General features: G+C 41.5%; 1 long non-coding RNA gene across 1 annotated transcript in view; it reads right to left on the bottom strand.

Annotated features, from left to right (window-relative positions):
• The window catches only part of LOC137300405 (uncharacterized), a 63,065-nt gene that overhangs the window by 47,082 nt on the left and 1,603 nt on the right, over window positions 1–14,380 (bottom strand). Inside the window, exon 2 of the long non-coding RNA XR_010958076.1 lies at window positions 6,338–6,445. This is a non-coding gene — a long non-coding RNA (uncharacterized lncRNA). The remainder of the gene's footprint in view (window positions 1–6,337; window positions 6,446–14,380) is intronic.

Here is a 14,380-nt window from a genome sequence, read left to right as displayed (position 1 = left end):
TTATCAGTTTCAAATTAATAAAAGGTCTCAAGTCTAGTCGTTCACTTCAGTAAATTTTGAACCTCAGGCCATGGTGAAAAGCTGGAGGTGAGAAATGATTCCCTGCAGAATCCTCATTCGCCTCCAATGCATATAAATAGCACAGCAAAAATGGAAATACTGCAGAACGTGGGGCACCAGAATGATTATGTGCATCCATGATGAAAAGCTTTACATGAGAACTGATTCCTCTCAGAGCCTTTATTTGCTGTTGACATGTACAGCAGCATAGTAAATAGCAAACTGACGAACATAAGGCACCAGCCTGGTTCTATGCCTCTGTTTGGTTTGGTGCCCAAGCCAGCACAACAGAAGATAAAGAAAGTATCCAATGACAACAACTTGCATTTATATAGCACCTTTAACACAGTAAAATATCCCAAGCACTTCACAGGAGTGATTATCTAACAAAATTCACACTGAGCCACATGAGGAGACATTAGGACGGGTGACCAAAAGAGGTAGGTTTGGTCAAAGAGGTAGGTTTCAAAGAGCATGTTAAAGGAGGAGAGAGGTAGAGAGGCGAAGAGGTTTAGAGAGGGAATTCCAGAACTTGGGGCCTAGGCAGCTGAAAGCACAGCCGCCAATGGTGTGGCGATGGAAATTGGGGATGCGCAAGAGGCCAGAAGTGGAGGATTGCAGAGGTCTTGGAGGGTTGTAGGGCTGGAGAAGGTTACAGAGATAGGTAGGGGCGAGGCCATTAATCAAATTTTAAAATTAATCAAAAGGAACAGCTGTAAACAACTGCAACAAATAAAGGCAGCCTTGCCAAGCAAGATATGACTTAATTAGATTTGGAACATCGACAATTGTTTGCCTTTTTATGACTCTGAAACCAATTACTTCTTTTAAAAATAGGATTGGCTGTCATAGCTCCATTTTATCTTCCTTGGCCTCACTAAAGATTCATATGAAAAGATTTTATGAAAATACAGTAATATTTTAAGATATAGCGCTGGGTAGATTCCCATTTCGCCAAAGTCATTGTGCACAAAGTGCTTTGGGACTTTTCTGAGAGATGTGATATGGAGCTATATAAATGCAAGTCATTTGTTACTTTGCTTTTTACTCTTAACCTTAAAGCCTAATACCGCTACTTTAGTCGCTATGGTAACAGTAAGAAAAGATAATCCAAACTGAGCCTTCCATTTCGTTAACTCGGGGAAGAGGAGTGTTTAATTTTTGAACATTTCAAGTACTTTTCAATTAACATTAGCTCTGGTCGTCAGCTGCAGTTACTGTTGCGTATATGTGTTTATAGTTTGTGCAATTTCCCCTTTAAATAGCTTCTCTATGAATCTCATGCTGGAGATAGAATCATAGAATCATAGATCATAGAAGTTACAACATGGAAACAGGCCCTTTGGCCCAACATGTCCATGTCGCCCAGTTTATACCACTAAGCTAGTCCCAATTGCCTGCACTTGGCCCATATCCCTCGATACCCATCTTCCCCATGTAACTGTCCAAATGCTTTTTAAAAGACAAAATTGTACCCGCCTCTACTACTGCCTCTGGCAGCTCGTTCCAGACACTCACCACCCTTTGAGTGAAAAAATTGCCCCTCTGGATCCTTTTGTATCTCTCCCCTCTCACCTTAAATCTGTGCCCCCTCGTTATAGACTCCCCTACCTTTGGGAAAAGATTTTGACTATCGACCTTATCTATGCCCCTCATTATTTTATAGACTTCTATAAGATCACCCCTTAACCTCCTACTCTCCAGGGAATAAAGTCCCAGTCTGTCTAACCTCTCCCTGTAAGTCAAACCATCAAGTCCCGGTAGCATCCTAGTAAATCTTTTCTGCACTCTTTCTAGTTTAATAATATCCTTTCTATAATAGGGTGACCAGAACTGTACACAGTACTCCAAGTGTGGCCTCACCAATGCCCTGTACAACTTCAACAAGACATCCCAACTCCTGCATTCAATGTTCTGACCAATGAAACCAAGCATGCTGAATGCCTTCTTCACCACCCTATCCACCTGTGACTCCACTTTCAAGGAGCTATGAATCTGTACTCCTAGATCTCTTTGTTCTATAACTCTCCCCAACGCCCTACCATTAACGGAGTAGGTCCTGGCCCGATTCGATCTACCAAAATGCATCACCTCACATTTATCTAAATTAAACTCCATCTGCCATTCATCGGCCCACTGGCCCAATTTATCAAGATCCCGTTGCAATCCTAGATAACCTTCTTCACTGTCCACAATGCCACCAATCTTGGTGTCATCTGCAAACTTACTAACCATGCCTCCTAAATTCTCATCCAAATCATTAATATAAATAACAAATAACAGCGGACCCAGCACCGATCCCTGAGGCACACCGCTGGACACAGGCATCCAGTTTGAAAAACAACCCTCGACAACCACCCTCTGTCTTCTGTCGTCAAGCCAATTTTGTATCCAATTGGCTACCTCACCTTGGATCCCATGAGATTTAACCTTATGTAACAACCTACCATGCGGTACCTTGTCAAATGCTTTGCTGAAGTCCATGTAGACCACGTCTACTGCACAGCCCTCATCTATCTTCTTGGTTACCCCTTCAAAAAACTCAATCAAATTCGTGAGACATGATTTTCCTCTCACAAAACCATGCTGACTGTTCCTAATTAGTCCCTGCCTCTCCAAATGCCTGTAGATTCTGTCCCTCAGAATACCCTCTAACAACTTACCCACTACAGATGTCAGGCTCACTGGTCTGTAGTTCCCAGGCTTTTCCCTGCCGCCCTTCTTAAACAAAGGCACAACATTTGCTACCCTCCAATCTTCAGGCACCTCACCTGTAGCGGTGGATGATTCAAATATCTCTGCTAGGGGACCCGCAATTTCCTCCCTAACCTCCCATAACGTCCTGGGATACATTTCATCAGGTCCCGGAGATTTATCTACCTTGATGCGCGTTAAGACTTCCAGCACCTCCCTCTCTGTAATATGTACACTCCTCAAGACATCACTATTTATTTCCCCAAGTTCCCTAACATCCATGCTTTTCTCAACCGTAAATACCGATGTGAAATATTCATTCAGGATCTCACCCATCTCTTGTGGTTCCGCACATAGATGACCTTGTTGATCCTTAAGAGGCCCTACTCTCTCCCGAGTTACCCTTTTGCCCTTTATGTATTTGTAGAAGCTCTTTGGATTCACCTTTGCCTGATCTGCCAAAGCAATCTCATATCCCCTTTTTGCCCTCCTGATTTCTCTCTTAACTCTACTCCGGCAATCTCTATACTCTTCAAGGGATCCACTTGATCCCAGCTGCCTATGCATGTCATATGCCTCCTTCTTATTTTTGACTAGTGCCTCAATCTCCCGAGTCATCCAAGGTTCCCTACTTCTACCAGCCTTGCCCTTCACTTTATAAGGAATGTGCTTACCCTGAACCCTGGTTAACACACTTTTGAAAGCCTCCCACTTACCAGACGTCCCTTTGCCTGCCAACAGACTCTCCCAATCAACTTCTGAAAGTTCCTGTCTAATACCATCAAAATTGGCCTTTCCCCAATTTAGAATTTTAACTTTTGGGCCAGACCTATCCTTCTCCATAGCTATCTTAAAACTAATGGAATTATGATCACTGGTCCCAAAGTGATCCCTCACTAACACTTCTGTCACCTGCCCTTCCTTATTTCCCAAGAGGAGGTCAAGTTTTGCCCCCTCTCTAGTCGGGCCATCCACATACTGAATGAGAAATTCCTCCTGAATACACTCAACAAATTTCTCTCCATCCAAGCCCCTAATGCTATGGCTGTCCCAGTCAATGTTGGGAAAGTTAAAGTCCCCTACTATTACCACCCTATTTTTCTTGCAGCTGTCTGTACTCTCCATACATATTTGCTCCTCAATTTCCCGTTGACTATTTGGGGGTCTGTAGTACAATCCTATCAAAGTGATCTCTCCCTTCTTATTTTTCAGTTCTACCCATATGGACTCAGTGGGCGAACCCTCGGATATATCCCCTCTCACTACTGCCGTGATGTTCTCCCTAATCAAGAACGCAACTCCCCCTCCTCTCTTACCTCCTGCTCTATCTTTCCTATAGCATCTGTACCCTGGAACATTGAGCTGCCAGTCCTGCCCCTCCCTTAGCCATGTTTCAGTAATAGCTATAACATCCCAGTCCCATGTACCCATCCATGCCCTGAGTTCATCTGCCTTGCCCATCAGACTTCTTGCATTGAAATAAATGCAGTTTAATCTAGACTTCCCTTGGTCTTTGCCCTGCTTTCTCAGACCATCTGTCCGGTCATGTTCTGTACACTCTCCCTTACTGCCTTTTGTTTCTGTCACCACTTTATTTCCCACTGACTTCCTGCATCGGTTCCCATCCCCCTGCCACATTAGTTTAAACCCTCCCCAACAGCACTGGCAAACACTCCCCCTAGGACATTGGTTCCAGTCCTGCCCAGATGCAGACCGTCCAATTTGTACTGGTCCCACCTCCCCCAGAACCGGTTCCAATGGCCCAGGAATTTGAATCCCTCCAGCTTGCACCATCTCTCAAGCCACGTATTCATCTTAGCTATCCTGTCATTCCTACTCTGACTAACCCGTGGCACTGGTAGCAATCCTGAGATTACTACCTTTGAGGTCCTACTCTTTAGTTTAACTCCTAACTCCCTAAATTCAGCTTGTAGGACCTCATCCTGTTTTTTACCTATATCGTTGGTGCCTATATGCACCACGACAACTGGCTGTTCACCCTCCCCCTCCAGAATGTCCTGCAGCCGCTCCGAGACATCCTTGACCCTTGCACCAGGGAGGCAACATACCATCCTGGAGTCTCGGTTGCGTCCGCAGAAACGCCTGTCTATTCCCCTTACAATCGAGTCCCCTATCACTATAGCTCTGCCACTCTTTTTCCTGCCCTCCTGTGCAGCAGAGCCAGCCACGGTGCCATGAACCTGGCCACTGCCACCTTCCCCTGGTGAGCCATCTCCGCCAACAGTATCCAAAACGGTATACCTGTTTTGGAGGGAGATGATTATTGTGAGACAAAAATGACTAATTTAACAGAAATTCTAAAAAAAAGAACAATTTCCAATGGTCATATTTTCATTTTGGGTTTTAACCTTTGATCTCTGGCACAATGACCCTGATAATAACTCTGAGGAGGGAAGGGAGCTGGGGTGAAGGGCGGGGCGAGGGGAGGATTTGCAGACGGGAAACCTGGAAACAAGGTTTCCCCGCAGGTCCTGTCGATTTTTACGGCAGGACTGATTTTAAATTTTTCAACAGGTTTCCTGACCAACAGCCAAATTAGCTGTCCGGTGCCGGGGGGAGTTGGCCGGACATCAGTCGCGGGGGCTTCGGCTGATCGCAGGGATCCTATCACTGGGTGGGAGGGATGGTAAACAGTGAAGCTTCGTGGGTCGGGGGGAAGCCCTCATACTGGCCCACAAGCAGTGCTGTAAAGGCACTTGCCTGATGGATCTGGGCCTTCTCGCCGCCTTTTACCTGCCGAGTTTTGCGAGGCCCGTGAAAGCTGGCTTGCAGGTGTTAAAAATAAAACTCTACATAAAATGGAGACACATAGCCTTCTTAAAATATTTTAGTGACCGACCCTTCTCCTGAGAGCGGGTTGGTTGCCCGCCCCTTGACCTGACTCCGTTAAAACCGGAAGAGAGCGAGTTGGAAGCGGGTTAGGGTTGGGTTGCCCTGGGGGGGTTAAAATTACCCCCGTTGAGTCAGTATCTACTTCTGAAGCTTGACAACTTTCCTTCTAAACTTGTAAATTAGGTGAGAATCGTAACCAGCTCTACATGCTCAACAAATAGATTGGCCTTTCTTAAAACTGCTTTAACTGTAATCGGTACTTACCCAAAAAAAACCTGAGGAGATGGCCAAGAAATTGCGGGTGTAGCTGTCAAGTGGAAACAGCTGAAAGACTGGACAAAACACTATGCATTTCCATTGGTCTTTGCCAGCACTATTCCTAATTCTTCATACTCTCACTGTATTCTCTTACTGCTATTTCTACTGTCATAAAACTCAACTAATTTTAAACAATAGTCAGTTACATTACTGGCCAAAAATTGTGCATTGTACCTTTTTAAAATGGCTAACAGGTGACATTTTTTTAACGTGGGCTGAGGAACAAGGAAACAATCATTGCAATTCAGATCTTTAATACATCGTTTCTACTTTTTTGTTTATGTTTGGTGGAGGACTTCACTACAAATAAGTTGAACAGCTGATTTTTTTCAATAATAAACTGCATTAAACAGTACTCATTAAAAATTAATTCATAATAAAAAAAATAAACACTCTCATTGAGGAGAATTACCTTAGCTCAGGATTCAGTAATTCAAGACAAAAATAAGTAGACATTTTACACTCAGTGGGGATGTTTTGCGTTCTGAAGATCATTGGCAGTGCCGTCAAAAAATCAGATCTGGAAAACAATGGAAAACATCTGAGAAGAGATTGCCAACACAGTCCTTCAGCTAGTCTGAGACGTACATATTTTATTCCATTCCCACACAAACTAATTTGGTTGTTTTTCATTTTTTTCAAGGAGCAATTTGAAATCAAAAGTAAATCAACTACTTAACTGGAACTGCCACTGGAGCTTGTGGAAGGGTTACATGATTATGTGGACATAAAGTCCATTCTAAAATTGGCATACCAAGGACATCCCAAAGCAGTGTAACAGGACTATTGCATTGTAGATTCTACCATCATTCAGAAAAATCAGTAAACTGGCCTCCTATTTGCCTGTTTGGTTGCGTTTGTTAAAATAAGAAAAGTAAAATAAAAATTTATAATTTTCCCCCCACTTTTGCACACAAGAATATTAAGTAATTGCAGTTTGAGTAGATCACTGGTCGGATGGAAAATAATGGTCTTATAGAAGTTTCCAGTTAAAGTGTAGCTCTGGCTTCAACAACAGCAGTTAATGTAACAAAATGTCCTGAGGCACTTCACAAAGGAGTTGTGGGAACAGATACCCAAGCAGGAATTGGGGGAGTTACAGCAGGCGATTGAAGGGGTGGCTGAAATGTTAGGTTTTGAGGATGCTTTTAAAGATGAGGCGAGGTGTCGCAAGACTGAATGATTTGGGAACATATAGGAACATAATAACAGGAGAAAGCCATTTAGCTCCTCAAACCTCTTCCGCCATTCCTTTGATCTATGCCTCAACTCCATTTACCCATCTGTGCTTGGTATCTTTTGATACCCTTACCTAACAAAAACCCACTGATCTCAGCCTTGAAAATTTCAATCAACCCAGTATCCACTGCCGTTTGAGGGGGAGGGTTCCAGATTTCCACAACCCTATGCATGAAAAAATGCTTTCTGATTTCACTCCTAAAGGGCCCAGCTCTAATTTTAAGATGATACTCCCTTGTTCTGGATTCCCCCACCAGAGGAATTAGTTTCTCTGTATCTACCCTATTGAATCCCATTATAATTTTAAACACCTCGATTAGATCACCCCTCAACTTTTTTAACTTAAGGGAATACAAATCAAGTTTATGCAACCTCTCCCCATATATTTAAACTTTTTAGCCCTGGTATAATTCTGGTGAATCTGTACTGTACCACCTCCAAGACCAATATATCTTTCCTGAGGTGCGGTGCCTAAAATTGAATGCAATACTCCAGATGGGGTCTGACCAAAGTTCTGTACAACTGAAGCATAACTTCCTCACTTTTGTTTTATAACTATAAAGACATTTAAGATAAAATGGGGGGAGATAAACTAATCAAACTTAGAGAGGATAAAACCCCTGGTCTGGATGGATTACGTCTGTGCATATTAAAAAAAGTTAGGGAAGAGATAGCAGAGATACTATTACATATATACAAAAATTAATTAGAAAAGCGAATAGTGCCAGAGGACTAGTGGACAGCTAATGTGATTCCTATATTTAAAAAGGGAGATAGAACAAGTCCAGGGAACTCTGGACCAATTAGCTTAACATTAGTGGTAGGAGAGATAATGGAATCCTTACTCAAAGATGTAATAGAAAAACATCTAGAAACTGAAAATATAATGAAGAATAGTCAGCACGGATTTCAAAAGGGAAGGTCATGCTTGACCAACCTTATTGAATTCTTTGAAGAAGTAATAGAAAGGGTAGACGAGGATAATGCACCAGATGCAATATGTTTGGATTTTCAAAACACCTTCGATAAGGTACCGCATTGTAGACTCCTGACTAAGGTCAGAGCATATGGAGTCATGGGATAAGTAGCCGAATGGATAGCAAACTGGCTACAAAACAGAAAAGAGAGTAGGGGTTGAAGGTCCTCACTCAGACTGGCAAAAGGTGGGAAGTGGTGTTCCACAAGGATTGATGCTGGGACCACTGTTGTTCACCATTTACATTAACGATTTGGACTCGGGAATCGGAAGTATAATTTCAAAATTTGCGGATGACACCAAACTGGGGGGTATAGTTAATACTGAGGAGCACTGCGACAAAATACAGAAAGACATTAATAAACTTGCAGAATGAGCATGTAATTGGCAAATGAATTTCAATATAGATAAGGGGGCCACATAATCCTTGGATAATAAGAGTCTAAATGGGGCAGAGGAGCAGAGGGATCTCGGGGTACAGATACACAAATCACTATAAGTAGCGACTCAGGTTAATAAGGCCATAAAATAGGCAAACCAAGCTCTGGGGTTCATTTCTTGAGGGATAGAATTGAAAAGCAGGGAAGTTATGTCAAACTTGTATAGGACTTGCAGTACCGTGAACAGTTTTGGTCTCCATATTATCAAAAGAATCTTGAGGCACTGGTGAAGGTGCAAAAAAGATTTACTAGGATGATACCAGAACTGAGAGGTTATACCTATCAGGAAAGATTGAACAGGCTGGGGCTCTTTTCTCTAGAAAAGAGAAGACTGAGGGGTGACTTGATAGAGGTCTTTAAGATTATGTAAAGGTTTGACATCGAGAAGATGTTTCCACTTGCGGGGGAGACCAGAACTAGGGGCCATAAATATAAGACAGTCACTAATAAATCCAATAGGGAATTCAGGAGAAACTTCTTTACCCTGAGAGTGGTTAGAATGTGGAATTTGTTACCACAAGGAGTAGTTGAGGTGACTAGCATAGATGCATTTAAGGGGAAGCTAGATAAACACATGAGGGAGAAAGGAAAGAACGATATGTTGATGGGGTTAGATGAAGAAGGGTGTGGGTAGGCTTGTGTGGAGCATGAACACCGGCATGGGCTTGCTGGGCCGAATGGCCTGTTTCTGTGCTGTCCATTCTGTGTAATTCTATGTAATCTCTTTGAGATAAAGGCCAACATCCCATTAGTTTTTTTGATTACTTGTCGCATCTGTACACTAGCTTTTAGTGATTTGTGTATATAGACACCTACATTTGTTTGAAGCTCCTAGTCTCTCACCATTAAAAAAATATTCAGATTCGTCTTTCTCAGACCCGAAGTGGGTGAACTCACACATCCCCATATTGAACTCCATCTACTACAGTTTTGCCCACTCATGTAATCTGTCTATTTTCTTTTGTTACTTCCTGTTCCCATCCACATAACTTACTGTGTCTCCTAATTTAGTTTAATCTGCAAACTTTTATATACAACTCTCTATTCCTTCATCCAAGTCATTAATACATATGGTGAAAAGCTCCAGTAGAAATCCCCGGGGAACAGCACTTGTCGTATCTCTCCAAACAGAGAATATTCCCTTTATCCCTATTCTCTGTCTCTTAACTCCCAACCAATTACTGACCCATGTCACTAGATTAGAACATTAGATCATAAGAACATATAGCCAGGACTTTCAGGAGTGAAATTAGGAAACACTTCTACACGCAAAGGGTGGTAGAAGTTTGGAACTCTCTTCTGCAAACGGCAGTTGATGCTAGCTCAATTGTTAATTTTAAATCTGAGATTAATAGATTTTTATTAACCAAAGGTATTCAGGGATATGGGGTTCAGGTGGTATATGGAGTTAGGTCATAGATCAGCCATGATCACATTGAATGGAGGAACAGGCTCGAGGGGCTAAATGGCCTATTACTGTTCCTATGTGAATGTCCTTCTGACCCTTATGCTAGAAGTTTCTCCAGAAGCTTCATGCTTTACATGGTATTGCTCGATAAAAGGCACGCTAGGATGATAGGGAGCCAATGTTGCCTGTTTGGCTGCACCTGTCATTTCTGCAGATCCTGGTGAACCCAGCTGGGAATGTCTGTGCAAACCTGCCTCCTGGGTCAGCAGAGGGGAAGAGGCCGAGCTCTGCCATCTGCTGCAAGGACACCAGCGGTGCCCATGTAACATAGAGCTTGCACACGTGCAGGTATGGTAATGGTCGACTGTGGCCTGAAATTTGGTTGCACCTTCATGCAGGTATGCTGCAGTGCTGACCTACAGAATAGTGCAGTGGACAGGCAAACAGGAAAATCGTGCTCACAACCATCTCATGCAACCATCAAAAGAGAGGTCAAGTGCTGAACTGCACCGACACTTGCCTGCAGACTCATGCCTGTCCCTACGGGTCCCTTTCCCTTCATCCTGGCCTTCCATTTCTTAATCCCCTTCCCCTTGAGCCTTGGCAAAGATAGCTCATTGGTTGAGATGCCTTTTCATGCTTTCCATAAGCTTTCTAAAATGTTCTTCACTCCTTGTCCCCATCCCTTTAAATTTGGCTTGCACACAATTTTAGTCTCCGACCATTAAAGAATCAGTGGAGTTTGCACCTGGAATTGTGAATCATTATGCAAATATTAGATGCAGAAATTGCATGTTACTGGCTCTATTCTGGCAGGTCTTAAAGCAGGCCAAACTAGAAAAGAATTGTCTTGCACCCAAAGAAGAAAATCACCCTCTGTAGGATTTATCAAGTCAAGTATAAAACATGCAAAAAGCTATTAATGACAGAAGCAGCATCACATTGTGTGTACCCTCTATGAGGAGGATGGGATATTCCAGGATGGTAGTACAGTACCAGCAATGCAGCCAGACGTCAGTATGGCCATTTATAGACCTTCCATGGAATACAATTAACTGCATGAAAAAGTACAACTGTAAGAATACGCAAAATGCAAAACACCAAAGTGTACCTTTGCAACCACAAATAAACACAGAAAAATTGAAATTAACGAAGGACTTAGTTGCTAACACTCAGAAAGGAACAGGTGAGTGTCAGAGTAAAGCCGCACATCCTGTCGATTACTGTATAAAGTGATTGTGTCTGTAGATAAATCTGCTCGAAACGAACATGACTGAAAATGAAATACGAGATACCTAGAACCCCCTCCCCCTATAACGCTACAATTATGTCATCCTTTTTGTTTTATCAGGATTACCCTTGAGAAATCCCTGCCCGTAAACATGAGTGGTTTCTTAACTCTGCTTTTGTTTCGTTAACTGCCTACACATTCGCACCTTTACAGATGATTTTAATTTTCCAATGGCATTTAGTAACATCAGAGTGGGGAGGGGGGTAGGGGGAGGGAAGGGGAAAACCTGTAAAGATACCAGGTTTAATTTGGCTTATGAAGATTAAATGATAAGACATTGTGTAGGTGACTACATATAAATATATGCAGAACATTCGACTGCTTGCTGTTTGTGTGAAAATGTGTTCTCTGACAGAAGTGAATAATCCTGAAGACAGAGTGCTGGACTGGAGACCCCAGAACAGAAACATGAGCTTTATAAATGTGGTCTGCTTAATGCTCAGTCTCATTTCTACTGCAATATCTATAGGAGGTTTAGTCATTTACAGAACAGTGAGTAGTTGTCACTTTTTTAAAAAAAAGTGTTCTTCCTTTAATACATATAGTTGGAGGGCCATTTAACCTGGTTAGCTGTACCTTTTCAGCACTTTACTTGTTTTTATCTTTAAAAGTAAGAAATCAAAGTATTGTGTATTCTGTTCTAATCCATTCAGCATAAGGCCTAATGCAATGTGACTGACATGTGATTGTGTTAAGTTTGAAGTCTGAATGTAAACCATAAAGAACTGGAGTGATTTATTACAAGGGGTAATGATTCTTCAAATGAGATTACCTCTGAATTTCTTAGATGAAGACTTACAATGAGTAGTATATTGTACAGCTTCTGTAGCCATTTCAGTTTCAAACAGGTGATTCAGTACACTGCCATTATGCAAATAACATTTAGATTTGTGTAATGATCTAATACTTTGAACGCCTTTCCTATTGGCAACAATGAGATAGCACAGGGTAATCTTCGAAGCATCTGCTCAGCATACATTCTGTATCTGCAGCGGCATTCATGTTGTTTTTGATATGAATAAGAACACAGACAATTCGCCAAGAAAAAGAGAAGGAAAGAGTCCCAGTAAAATCCTGTGAAAATGTTCTTAAAATATACCACAAAGTGTCAGCACAAAATTGAAACAGGATGTGATCAGAAAAGGACTTTGGAATGTGCTGAGTAGTGATGACTTGGACCTAATACAGTTGAATAACTCAGAGATCCTGATCAGAAAAATGTCTTAAAGATTATTACAGAGCTTCAGCTGGGATGTTGGGAAGAGCTTTGTTACAGTGTAGGTTTGTAGTAACAGCGATTGTTACAAGGAGGTTTTGTTCCTGTAGCAAATTTAAGGTAACTTTCAGTGGAATGTGTATGGGAATCTGAAGCAGTCTCGAACATTATAACCACCAGAGGACGATCTTTACCAGGCAGGGGTGCCAATTGCTGTCAACGCTGTAACAGATACTTAAATTCTTTTGTATTTTAATTTTTAAGTTATTTACTTTTAGTTAGAACACTTTGATGAGCTGTAGGATGTTGCCATTTTCATCCACATCAACTAAAAGAGTGTGTATAAGGCAGATTTATATAATTACTGTTTAAACTGTATACACTACGGCAATTACATGCTATGCTATTGAACAGTAAGATTCATTTAACCTCACACTTGCTCAGTGTGTATTTTCCCCCATTCATTTCAATAGCACTAAATTTTCACTCAAAGCAAGTTTTTCCTCTTGCAAATATTATTTTTAGAAATCATTTTCACGACAACGTTTCACACCTATTAAAGAGAAAGTAAATTGGTAGGTGAATCAGCCTCTTGTTAGTGTGTCCCATTTTAATGCAGTCAGCTCAAGAATGTTGTTGGCAGAAGATTGCTTACCCCTTCTCTCATTCAGGCAGGTATATTGCTGAATTTGGCAAGAAAAATAACTTGGAAAATGTTGGGACTGGAAAAGCAAAGACATAATTACTGGAATTGAACGGAATAATCTATCCCTTTATTAATTAATCTGTTAAAATATTGCTCAGGAGTCTGCTGGCTGTTTGAAAAATTGTGTTGAAAACTTGAGAAAAAAATCAAAGGTTTTGAATCTTTCAAACAACATGCTCTGGTGGCTGCAGCAGTCGGTGAAACAGGAGGGGACACATATTGATTTTGGGGATGGTAACTCAAAATCAACCTGAAGTGGAATCATATTTGATCCTTAGATGACATTTTTTAAATATTAAGGTCCACAAATGCATTCAATATTGTTTCAAATAAGATATTTTCTTTAGCTATCGCACAAACGGTTGATCTCAGTTCCTGGTGCTCAATTTGCTTTTTGTGATTATTATTTAAAAGTCTGCTTTAAGTTTTACGTGGAGTTTACTGATTAGCGTTCTTTTTAAAAGGAAATGGTTTAAGAGCAGTATACTGTTATGTATAAAGTTTTGAGATCATTATTAACAGTGGATATGAGAATTCCTGGAAACAGTAATTTCTAGGCTGGTGCAGTGCACCATGAATGAGGAGATAGGTTTTTAACCTGCGATTCTCCACATGATGATTTCTTGATCTTGGTCATCTGAGCACAGCAGTGACCAGAAGGTGAAACACCCTCGGCCATGCTCAGGCACCAACTAGCTATTGGTGACATCCAGCAGCAGCAGCTTGTCTGCCCTCTCAGCCAGGCGACCAAACAGATAGGGAAAAAATCAAATTGAAAGGGGAGAACACAGTAATTTTGTTCTTTAGTGTGGAAAGTCCGATTTACCCTGGACAGGAATCGACTGTACTTGTCATGTAATAATTTCTGGACTAAAGTTCTTTTTGAATTGTGGAACTCAAAGTCTTTTTTTCTCATGTGCTTCAGAAACATGTTACATTGCAGAGCATGATTCCAAAACACTTTTGCCGAGGCTGAATGCCAAAGAAAGTAGTAAATGGATAATTCTTGTGTTGTTTTTGGGGTATGGTGAAAAAATATACCACTGTCTTTGAAGGCTAATGGTGAAAATTGGCTTGCACTCATTGTTATTTGTAATTGGAAATGAAATTCAATTGTCTGATATGAAGGGATTCCTCTGCCTATAATGCTTGAACTACTTACAGTCCTTTATTGTACGA

Source organism: Heptranchias perlo, chromosome 31, assembly GCF_035084215.1.
Source record: "Heptranchias perlo isolate sHepPer1 chromosome 31, sHepPer1.hap1, whole genome shotgun sequence".
NCBI lineage: Eukaryota > Metazoa > Chordata > Chondrichthyes > Hexanchiformes > Hexanchidae > Heptranchias > Heptranchias perlo.
Note: the sequence above shows the minus strand (reverse complement) of the source record. Positions and strands in the feature narration are given on the sequence as shown.